At 47.3% G+C, this 12,567-nt stretch overlaps 1 non-coding gene across 1 annotated transcript; it reads right to left on the minus strand.

Moving 5' to 3' along the window:
* Nucleotides 1–804: 804 nt before the first annotated feature.
* trnaa-ugc (transfer RNA alanine (anticodon UGC)) lies at nucleotides 805–876 on the minus strand. The gene has a single exon. It is a non-coding gene; the product is annotated as a tRNA-Ala (tRNA).
* Nucleotides 877–12,567: the final 11,691 nt, after the last annotated feature.

Here is a 12,567-nt window from a genome sequence, read left to right on the forward strand (position 1 = left end):
AGTTTCCAAGCTCAAACGGCCTCCTGCTTGTTGGACTCACAATTTCCAAAAAATGTAGACATCAAAAGTCAAATCATGGTTTTGTTTGGTTTTGTGTTGTTTTGTTTTTTACTGGAGGAAAACTTCAAATTGTGATGATGTGTCTGACTTAGAAACTGAACCCCCAAAAATCAAAAAGTCTCCTGCTTCTGTGCCGTGATCTCTGAGCTGATCATGATTGATCTCATCAATAATCCTTGGCAGCCGACCAGTCACACACAGCCCCCCCCCACACACACACACACTGAGACATGCAGCAGCTCACAGTAACTGCCTCAGTCACACAGCAGATAGACTCCTTTCTATAACAAGATAAGCAGTAGAAATGGATGGAAGTGATGATGAACTGATGAACAGGTGATTTGTCCAAAAGTCAACATCAGATTCATTTCCAATCTGTGGAAGCAGTTTCATCTTGAGGTTCCAGGTAAGAACAGCCAGCTGTGGGCTGACACACATCTCTTCAGGAGCACTTCTATGCTCCAAACTTGCCAGGCTGAATTGTGTCTGTATTCTGAGGGCAGCAGGAGGACGGAGGAGTGAGGACACACACATTTGGAACTGAGAGCAGCTGTGTGTGGGATTTCCCCAGCAAAGATAAAACCAGCTCCTTCATGCTGGCTATGAAGGCTCACAGTCACACTGACCCAGCTACAAATCCTTTGATATGCAACAGACTGGTTTCTCTTCTGGTAGTTTGTTATCAACTGTTGTCACATTTATGGATCAATTTAGCCGACAAAATGAAGGCTCCAAAGGACCAGCTGGAGATGCCGGGGATTGAACCTGGGGCCTCATACATGCAAAGCATGCACTCTACCACTGAGCTACACCCCCTCTGTCAGAGTCACTGTTTAACTGATGCAGCAACACAAACACAGACACAACATTTTTATTCTTCATTTTAGGGATAAAAAGGAAGTCAGCCTGTGATCTCAAAGGCTCTGTGATCTCAGTAGTTTCACTGTGATATCAGCCCACACAACCTTAGACCACAGAGGCAAGTCAGGCTCCAGGAAGCTGAGGCTGCTCCGTTCTCAGTCCAGTCCAGAGTGAAGGTTTTCCTCTCAGAAGCTTTCCAATCCAGCCCAGATCCTCTCTGACTGGCAGGAGTCTTTGACGAATAAATAATCATGATATTGAACGTCTGCTCATCCTCAGAATGAAGTAAAAGTATTTGTGTTCCTAAAATAATCTCCAGATGCTAAGATCAATTATTAACATTGATTGACAGCTCTAAACTGAGCCACCATCACTATACAGTTGCAACTGAAATATTTAGAAATATTTCAAGGAAGCAGCAGGCCCTCATCCGCCCCGGTCCACCCGACTGTGTCCCCTGAGACAGATGACAGCTCACTTCTGGCAGAGGCAGTTGGGTTGAGGACCGTTGCTGATGTCATCAACCGATGTCTCCATCACCAAAGGTGACAGACAGGATGGTCATGGACATAAAACAGAGGCCGAAGAATGAGAAAGAATGGTTGTCCTGACTGAAGTTTAGCTTGAGCTTTTTAATTTGTTACTAAAGAAAGTATTGGTACAAGTAAAGGCAGGCGAACTTTCCACAAATATTCAGAATTAACTTTGACAACCAAAACATGAACCAAGACGACAAAATAGTGAACATGAAAAAGGAACCAGTCCCACCTTCTTGTGTGTTCCTGCTGAAGTAAATGTTTATGAAGATTTGTTGTGTTCTTTTTCCAAAGGTCCAGCCAGCATTGCAGGTCTCAGGAGGAGGAGCCACTTCAGCAGGATCTGTGGGACAAATCCCCCCACGGTGAGACCTGTCCAGCTCCCTGCAGCTCTGCAAGTGTTACCAACTCTTCATTCCAGCTGTTTGGTTGAATCCCATTTTTTCACCTTTGAACCTTTTGAACACTGATGAGGAGGTGAGGCTGGAGGCAAAACCACAACCTCACGTCATCTCACAGGATGAACCAAAATGCCAGACACTTCCTGTTACTGCTCTAGCACCACCTGTCTCCCCTCCATGTCTTTACCATCTGTGCAGCTTCCTGCTGTCCCTGGACCCTCACAGGTGATCGCTCCACCTGGAGCCTCACAGATGGGTTCTAACCTCCCAATACCGGCAGCCCAGCCTCAACCCACTCAGACACAGTCACCCCTTCAAGCTGGGCCTGGTACCACACTCCTGTACAGACAGAGAGAAAGAAGACATACGGGATCCTTTGAAGAAAATGTAATAAAGACAGGAAGCCCCCATCACATTGTCAGTGTTTCAGTGACTGGCATTGAGAAGAGACTGAGACAAAGTCAGTTATGAATGGAGGGCTGAGTTGGAGCAGAGGGGGGCAGGATCCTGGGGGTGGACTGTCTTTAGGGGGCTGAGGTGTCTGGTGGTCTTGGTGGACCCTCTGCATCTCAAGCTGAGACCACAGAGTCCTGTGTTCTTGAGTCATTGTCTATAGTCTCTGTTGTTGGAGAGCTCAATGTGGTCCCTGATGGTCTAGGCGCTTTCACCGCCGCGGCCCGGGTTCGATTCCCAGTCAGGGAATGAGTTATTTAGAGGTTGAGGGAGAGGCGATAAGGTGGTCCACATGATGGTGGAGGTGATGAACTGTGAATCCATCATGGCTCCACTCTCACCCCCATTGTAGTGTTCTTGGTTCACTCTGCCATGGCCCCATGTTGAAGGGTTCAACATTCAGGTTCAACCCTTTGTTAGACTCTATTAAGTCACTGACTCCCAAACTCTGTAATCCTCCTTAGTAGCTTTGGATCCTCCTCAGCACAGAAAGTCTGTTCACTGATGTAGGAACTGGAAAACTTAGAGCTCCAGTCCTTCGTTCCTTCCTCCACTGAGCAGAACAAACACAGAACAGAGAGCAGTTCCTCCTACAGTTCTCAGAAAGTCTGAGGGCACCAAAGAAAGGAGGGAAATGCAATCAATGTTGAATTATTTTACATTTCTTATATTTGATCAAAGATAGAACTTAATAAGTGTCCATCAACCTGCAGGACAAACTCCTTCACTGTGTGGGAGGTTCAGAGTCCCTGGTTTGATTGCAGCTTTGACCTGAGCAGGTGTTCATCCTCATCTCAGTAACAGGGGACACTTTATCACAGCAGTGGACAAACATCAGCATTCATCACCCAGCAGCTCCTCTGATCAACAGAACAAGCTGAAGTATTCTGAGAAGGAGGGCATGGATCCCTCTACCTCCCACATGCTAAGCTAGCACTCCACCATTGGAGCTCAGTCCCTGCTAATGAGCAGCAGATGATGGAGGTTGACCTTCATGCAGGGTTGGATGACCTTCACCAGTTGGAGCTTCTCTGGTTGACCAACATGTGGAATCTCTGTCAATACTCCAGTGGTGTTTAAGTGGTGACAATATGGGTTAGTGACTGGGAGTGTGTGTGTGTGTGTGTGTGTGTGTGTGTGTGTGTGTGTGCGTGTGTGTGTTTGAGTGTGTGTATGTGTGCGCGTGTGTGTTTGTGTGTGTGTATGTGTGTGTGTTTGTTTTTGTGTTTGTATGCAGATTTTTGCCTGGAACAACGGATTTTATTTGAAGCAAGAGCCTCCAGATCAAAGTCAGAATTGATAATGATGTCATCAGGGGGCTTTGATAGTGTATTTATTTGTACCTAGAATTCTCTCTTTGATCTCAGGAGGACATGAAAGAAACCCAACTGAGGAAAGTAGAGGAGAACATTCAGCTTCATTAGAAACACTTGAACTGTGTTGAATTATATATATATATATATATATATATATATATATATATATATATATATATATATATATATATATATATATATATATATATATATAAGGGCTGCACGGTGGTGCAAGAAGATGCCGGGTTCGAGTCCCGGCTCGGGCACGGGATCTTTCTGTGTGAGTCTCCATGTTCTCCCTGTTCCTGTGTGGGTTCTTTCTGGGTACTCCAGCTTCCTCCCACAGTCCAAAAACATGCAATTGGGGACTCGGCTGATTGGACACTCTAAATTGACCGTAGGTATGAATGTGAGTGTGAATGGTTGTCTGTCTCTCTATGTTGGCCCTGCGATGGACTGGTGACCTGTCCAGGGTGGACCCGGCCTCTCGCCCGTTGACGCTGGGATAGGCTCCAGCCCCCCCGCGACCCTTAATGTGTAGGAATAAGTGGAAGATGACAATGGATGGATATATATATATATATAAAAATCCTTCTGTAAATATCTTTTCTGTCTGTAAATCCTTATTTCTGTTCTCCACTCTTTATTATGCTATCTCTTGCTACCCCGGGACCAGAGTTCAATTTTCGTACCACCAACATGGAAATGTGAGTGGTTTGACAATCAAGATCCTTGAATCCTTGAATCCTTGAATCCAAACGTCTACAGAAACATAAAAACTGCAGCATCAAAAACGATATTTGATTAACGTGATTTTCATTTCAATGTTTTATTCAAACGTCCCACAAAAGAAAGGAGTTTACTGTTCAGTCCACAAACAAACTCCAACTCTGCTTTCAAGAACTCATCCCCCTGTTGAAGCTCTGGTCTCCATGGCAACAAAGCGCACGCCTTCATAAAAGCTGTCAACCACTCAGGAGCCAGCCTGCATTTGTGTGTGGAAAGAGATAGAAACCCCAAAAGATGGTGCACATTAGTCTCTCTCCTCAGCTTCAGTGTTCAGACACAGCAGTGTGTGTGTGTGTGTGTGTGTGTGTGTGTGTGTGTGTGTGTGTGTGTGTGTGTGTGTGTGTGTGAGTGAGCAACAACTTAACACAGGAAAGGAAACCCTAACACTGATCATTGAATGTACAGCCACACTTCAACTCAATGAATGCTCTGCACAGAAGAATCCAGCTTCATTCCTGGATCAACAAGTCTTCTTCCAGCGAGTCAAACTCAATAAAAAAAGCAAACAAATCCAAGCAAAGGACAAGGAACTCCAGCATTTTCCCTCCCTGATGACATCCACTCAGTTTTTAAAGGTGAATGTGGTGCAGACGGTGCAGTTTGGCTGCAGGTCTTGGACAAGGCTCTGAGATGCTGGCTGCTCAACAAGAGAGAAGGGCTGGAGACCAGGAACTAGAAAGCTGAGGACTGCACTGTCCACACTCCTCTGAGACCTGCTTCCTTTCTTCAAGCGTCATCAAGACGTCCCAGCCTCAGATTTTCTGATTGGAGACAATGATGACCACAAGTACAACGAAAAAAAGACAAGACAAAACAAACGCAAAATCTATCCAAATCCATTGATTGATTGATTGATGCTGCAGTTCTAATGTGGAGTTTCAAACTCAGAGAACAGCTGCCGTAAAACACAGAAGAGGAAGAAGAAGGATTTTTACCCGGAACTGAGATAAAAATTGAAAAGTTCAAAATAACATGAAAAATGGCAAATAATGTGTTGTTGTTTGTTGCCTTCAATCATTGCAGGAACAACATGAGATGGAAAAACAAGTCTTTAATCTATTTAAAGTAGAAAGATGTCTGTAGACAACATCCACTCCAAACAGTCAAACACAAGGGTGGTGATCAAGTAGAGCCTCTACATGGAAACAAAAGCACTGACAACTTGAAAAGAGGACAGAAAGTTTATTAAAAGACAAGTTTATAAGGACATTTAAAGGTGTGTAGACGGCTGTTTACACTTTAATTCAGCTGTAGAAGAAGAAGACCTTCACTGTGAAAACTCATCCTGTGTTACAGCCGCCCCTCCAGGATGGTCAGGGACCAACTTCAGTCCTGGTCCTGATCCACTGGAAATCCAACCAATCTCTCCCATAGGAACCATGTATTTGTTAAAGCAGCGCTCGCTGTGTCTGTGTAGGAGCCGGTACTGAGCGTATACTGCATGTGTGCTACTACTAAAGGTACTTCACCAGAGGCTCCAGCTGATGTCACATATTTCTCCATCAGCTGGCTGACATCACTGATATCAGAGACTCCGCCCACTCATTTATTTTCACACATCTCAAAGACAATTCAGTGTTTGATCAGGGATCAATACATCAATATAAAGATCAGTAATTGGTGCCAAGTGGATCTTTGATGGTGACCTCAGAGAAATCAGACCAGCCCTCACACCCTCCTGTCCAATGGTGGCTCCATGATTGCAGCTTCATCCTGTCTCTGTCCTGCTGAGTTTTCTCCTCTCTTTGTCTCTGTTCCTGCAGTCACACTGGATAGTTCCTGTGTGAAGTGGACCAACAAAGTGGTGGTGGACGCGTTGTCCAGAGTTCCTTCAGTGTGGAAATTGATAGTGAACTGTTTTCCTCTCTCTGGTTCTCCTCTTGTCTTTTCCTAGCCTCCTACATCATTGCTTTCTGGGTGCACCGGTCAATGCGGTACCTTGGGACAAGAGATGCTGGACCACCGGAGCAGCCACTGGTTCACCTCCTGATAGGTTTACCTCATCTGTACAGAACAATGGGTGATGTACATGGTTTGAGGGGGTTTGGTTCATTATCATTTTGGCTTTTAAAAAAAATGCATTTCAGGTACTTTGGTGCCGTGACTTGCTTCCGGACCCCTTTCTTGAGGGTGTGTGTGTGTGTGTGTGTGTGTGTGTGTGTGTGTGTGTGTGGGGGGGGGGGGGGGGGGGTATAAAGGTCCCGTGGCTGGTGCCTTTCATGCTGTTCCTTGGGTTGCAGCAGGTATCTGGAGGGTGGGGGGCTGTTCGTTCCTCCTAGTTGAAGCTCCTGGGCCCGGTGCTCTCTACATACAGAACCCGCCTTGCTGGCCGGGAGCCTCTCTTCCTCCTCATCCATTGTCTCTTTTATTTTCAGCAGACAACATCTCTTCTTTCCACCTCCCTTAAACACATGCACACATGAACCCACACCACCAACTGGACTGATGTTCACATCACATTGTTGTCTGAGTTCAATTTTGGTTCATCGTTGTGTTTTTTCATGAAATAAATTCATTTTTTGGCCGTCAACCTGTGTCTCCCACTCTTGTCACGCTTCAAAGCCACGTCTTGCAAAGGAGGTTTCTTTCTTCCCAGTGTGCGTTCTCATGTGTCTTTTCAGATGTCCCTTTTCTGAGAATCTTTTACCACAAACTGAGCAGGGAAATGGTTTCTCCCCAGTATGAGTTCTCATGTGTGTTTTCAGATCTCCCTGAACTGAGAATCTTTTGCCACAAAGTGAGCAGGGATATGGTTTCTCCCCAGTGTGAGTTCTCATGTGTCTTTTCAGATGCCCCTTTTCTGAAAATCTTGTGCCACAAACAGAGCAGGGAAATGGTTTCTCCCCAGTGTGTGTTCTCATGTGTCTATTCAGATATCCCTTTTCTGAAAACCTTCCGCCACAAACTGAGCAGGGAAATGGTTTCTCCCCAGTGTGTGTTCTCATGTGTGTTTTCAGATCTCCCTTAACTGAGAATCTTTTGCCACAAGCTGAACAGGGATATGGTTTCTCCCCAGTGTGTGTTCTCATGTGTCTTTTCAGATGTCCCCTTTCTGAAAATCTTGTGCCACAAACTGAGCAGGGATATGGTTTCTCCCCTGTGTGCATTCTCATGTGTGATTCTAGATGTTCCTTAACTGAGAATCTTGTGCCACAAACTGAGCATGGGAATGGTTTCTCCCCAGTGTGCGTTCTCATGTGTCTTTTCAGATGCCCCTTTTCTGAAAATCTTGTGCCACAAACTGAGCAGGGGAATGGTTTCTCCCCTGTGTGTGTTCTCATGTGTCTTTTCAGATATCCCTTTTCTGAAAACCTTCCTCCACAAACTGAGCATGGGAACAGTTTCTCCCCAGTGTGTGTTCTCATGTGTACATCCAAACTCCTTCTGTTTCTAAAACCTTTACTGCATGTTGAGCACCTAAAGGGACGCTCATCCTCACTGACTTCAAGCTCAGCTTCAGAAGAGTCTGACATCTGGTCTTCAGTCTGGGGTTGTACAAGTGGATCTGGATCTACCTTGCTGGCTGGTTCTGGTTCTGGTTCTCCACTCTCTTCTCCATCAGCTTCTGTTTTCAGAGGATGAACTGGGCTGCTGCTCAGAGACTCTTCTTTCAAGTTCTCCTCAGTGAGACTCTGATGAAGCTGTGGGAACTGAGGTTTCTCTTCGTCCCCTTCACTCTTCACAGGGACCAGAGTGAAGGGGAACGTGGTGATATCAGCCTCCTCCTGCCCTTGAAGCTGCCCTCCCTCCTCACTGGTCCAGAGCTCCTCCCACTCCTCTTTAATGTGGGGGGGCTCTGGGTCCTGCAGCTCAGGGGGAACCTCTTCTTTAATCACCAGCAGCTGCTCCACATCTGCAGGACACAAACAGCAACATCAGAAATCTCTTCATTGACTCTGAAACAGCGGAGCAACAGACAGAAACAGAAATAAACTCAATGAAAAGAGACGTCCTGCTACTGACGACCAGTCAGCAAAGTGGGAACAGAAACGCTGGCTTCAGATGTTTGGATCAACGTTGTGTCACCCAGGTCAAAGGTCATAGGTCCCCTCTGCTGAATGGTTTTGGTCCATTCATGATCACATCTGCTAGTCAGAATGTTCATTTCTAGAATGAGACCCTGTAGGAGAATGAGAGTTCAGTCCCTAGAACCAGAGGGAACCTGTACCGATGCTAAACATGGCAGCCCACCTCCACTCACAGCCAGGGATGTGCTGGCCACTGGGAGAAGTGGAATGATTCCCTAATGGCCGGTCCAGCCCAGGCCAACGGGGCAGTGGAGAAAAAAAGGTTGTTTTTAATGGGCTGATATAATTTCCAGTGTACAGGATCATCTTTTAACAAGGTAGCACCGTAGCAGCCTACAGAAGAACGACACAAGGACACCAACATGCACAGCATGCTGGGCCAGCCTGTCACACACGACTCAGTTAGCAGGAGTTAGCAACACAGTGTGAATGTCCCCTCAGCTTGGTCTTGTCTTGGTTCAGTTCAATGGTAACATGCTTCTGATGCCTGTCAATGGGAGTGTTCTTAACATTGACCACTGACAGTGACTCACACCTCAAGTCTCCTAAAATGCTCTCGCTGGCGCGCGGCTGAGGGCCTCAGTAGTTGAACTTCCTGGACTGAATTAGGGGCCCAGCACATCCCTGGACACCCACGTACAGTCAGCCAAGATCCAAGATAAGAACAATCTGGGAATGACCATCCCTTCCTGGTAGATCATCAAGCCAAACCAAACACACACACACACACACACACACACACACACACACACACACACACACACACACACACACACACACACACACACACACACACAGCCTGTCTTCAGTATAAAGCTGTGTTCTGTCTCGTTGGGAGACATCTCTGACTGTGTTGTTAGCAGGGCTGCTGTGAATCAAGAGGTTCTCCATCCATACCTGAGTCTCCATCACTGATTCCTCTCCTCCACCTCTTTCTGACACAACAATCCTGACAGTGACAGTCTGGGTTGGAGCTGAGCAAAGTTGGATCTGGTCTCTGGATGGGGACTGAAACTGCATTAAAATGATCAACAGAGCTTCACTGGTGTCTGCAGGACTTCTACCTTTGTAGTTTGTCCACTAAAGCTGCTGTAACTTTAGTGAATTCTGACGGGACTCATTTGCATATCATGTGACTTGCTGCAGGAGACAGAGAGACTGCTGAGGTGTGTGTGTGTGTGTGTGTGTGTGTGTGTGTGTGTGTGCTGACTGAGTCCTGTGCTGCTCTTTCAGCATCAACATCCTGGTCCTCCTGATGTGTCTGGTGGTCTTCAGCCTGGCAGCAACCACCTTCAGCTGCTCCATAGCTTTCCTCATGTCTCTGATCCATGATGGTGGTAGAATGGAGCTCCATCATCAGAACAAGTCCCACCAACATTGTGCTGCCTGCTCTTTGACTTTGTCTCAGGGGTTTTTCCAGCTGGTCTGGACCACTTGGTCTGATGAAGCTCCAGCTAGAATTCCTGGACTTTGTTTCCTGAGCTACTAAAACCTCCCTTTATGTTGGTAACAATGCAGCAGGTCCCTGGGGGGACTCACCTGCTCTGTCCAGCCTGACTCGGGGCTTCAGCACGGCATCGAGCAGCAACCTCTGCCGGCGGTTCTCCCGCTCGTACTCCGCCACGGTTTCCTCCAGCAGAGCCACGATCTGCTCCGCGGCAGCCGCCAGCCGCTCGGTGAGCAGCGCTCTCAGCACCGGTACTCCAGCCGCTGAGTCTCCTTCTCCCAGCTGCAGCAGGAAGTCTTCAGCGGCGGCGAGGATCCGCTCCTGGACCGACACCCGCAGCAGCTGCGCGGCGCACATGTTGAGGTTCTACCGGCGCCACTCAGCCTTCAGGAGACAAAGACCGAGGCCGGGGGTTCCCGGACTTCTCCTTCTTTCCTTGTTGTTTGAAAACGTCCCGCGTCTTCGTCTCGTTCTGTGAAGCGCGTATTGATGACGTATGTGGTGACGTCCAAAGCCTCGTGAGCCGGCAGTGACCACGTGACTGATTCAGGACCTCCTTCTCCGGCTTGGCGTAAGATTCTAAATGTAAAGCAGTGAAACGCCGTGGTTTCCTCCCTCCTCGTCCAAAAGCGTTCGCTATTTGATCAAAGGAAGGAGAAACAAGTGACTCGATGTTGTGGAGGCTGAACTCAGAGTTGAGAGAACTTTCATTCTGATCTGAGAGCAGCAACAAAGCCACTGAGAAAAACTGAACCACTGTCAGAGTCGGCACAGCATCAGCAGTCAGGCTGTGTTCACACTGGGAGAAACCATCGGACAGAAACCTCCCTCAGTCACACTGAAGGAACCTGAACTGACTGCTGCAGCTGGGACACACACACACACACACACACACACACACACACACACACACACACGCACACACTCACACACACAGCAGGAAACATGAACAGAGAGATAAAAGCACAGGATGCCTCCTCCTCCTCCTTCCAGAGATCAACTGATCTCCAGATTGACTTCAGTTCTTTGATCAGAATTCTTCTTCCTCCTTGATAGATTTATTGATACTTTGTCATAGACGGTCCATTCCTATTGGAGGATGTTAAAGAGCAGAAGAACCAGGTTCCCATGAAGGAACTAGAATATTTATATGCTGTATTGCAGTCGTTTCCAACATCCATCCATCCATTGTCTTCCACTTATTCCTGTTAAGGGTCATGGGGTGGGGGGGTGGAGCCTATCCCAGCGTCTACAGGTGAGAGGCAGGGTTCAGCGTGGACAGGTCACCAGTCCATCACAGGACCAACACATAGAGACAGACAACCATTCACACTCACAGTCACACCTACGGTCAATTTAGAGTATCAATCAGCCTCGTCCCCTCTTGATGTCTTTGGACTGTGGGAGGAAGCTGGAGTACCAGAGAGAACCCACAAAGGAACAGGGAGAACATGGAGACTCCACACAGAAAGATCCTGTGCTCCAGCCGGGACTCGAACCCTGAACCTTCTTGCTGTGAGGTATTTTTATCTCACAAGTGGAAAAATGTAGAATCTTCATGTCATTACATGTCGTTCTCCATTGGGTCACCAGGGGGCAGCACCTACCTGCATCACCAATATGAGCCTTCCGTCTGTCAGGGGGTAGAATTCAGTCACCACCAATGACATCAGAGTCAGAGTTTAGACATCAAAGACAGACATTAAAGCCTCTCTGATAAAACAAAAATATACTGCAATATTTTTTTCCAAAGTGAGACCCTCTTTATTCTCTAGTTTAATCTGCTGCAGTAATAATGAGCATCTTTGTCAGTCTACTGATGAATGTCAGATATCTTTGATGACCAAACCTGGACGTTTGTCTCAGTTTGACTGGAAGTCTCATTCATTCATTTCTCCTCCATGATTTCCTGCAATGATTTCCTGGTTCTGCTCCATTCAGGTTCAGAGAGCTGAGATTAAAATCACTCAGGAATAAAAGAGGAGACACCAACAAGTCAGCATGGAAGAGGAGCAGCTTTTCAAACTGGTCACCCTGGCTGCTGGTCTGGGCCTCCCTTTGCCTCGGTGCTCCTTGAACCAGTGAAGGTCCTGGTCCAGTCTTCTCCACTGAGTCCTCGTGAACAGGGAGCACCTCCCCACCAGAGAGGTGCAGGGCAAAGGAAAGGAAAACTCCAACCAGAATGAACGCTGCACTAAAAACTGCCCTCCATTTCTTGAGGGGAACGTTGGGTCTTCCTCAGGCAAACGGCAGTCAGCAGTGGCTCAACATCTGAACTGAGCCCAGACCAGGTCAGCTGATCATTCACCAGCTCAGCCCCTCCCACTCATGACGAAGACCTTGAAAACCCCAACATCACCTCCTCCACCTCAGTCTGGCGTGTGTGGATGGAGGGCTGTGATGTCAGCAGCGATGACATCACTGACACAAACACACTGATCTCTGACTGGTTTGGTCTGAGTGGGATTCAGTGACATCACAAGACCTGCACCAGATGAAGGGGCGGGGCACCCAGGAGCTGTGACATCACTGGTGACTCTTGTTGGGCCGCCTTCTTGGCCAAAGTGGAGGAGAACAGGACCCAAATACAGACGGGGGAGAGGAGCGTTCAACAAAAGGAGGCTTGAATGATGAAAAGACAAAGAACAACAAAGGAACTCAAAGCACCAACAGAGG

Source organism: Aulostomus chinensis, chromosome 1 (assembly GCF_037954235.1).
Source record: "Aulostomus chinensis isolate RoL2024-O1b breed Wild chromosome 1, RoL_Achi_v1.0, whole genome shotgun sequence".
Taxonomy (NCBI): Eukaryota; Metazoa; Chordata; class Actinopteri; order Syngnathiformes; family Aulostomidae; genus Aulostomus; species Aulostomus chinensis.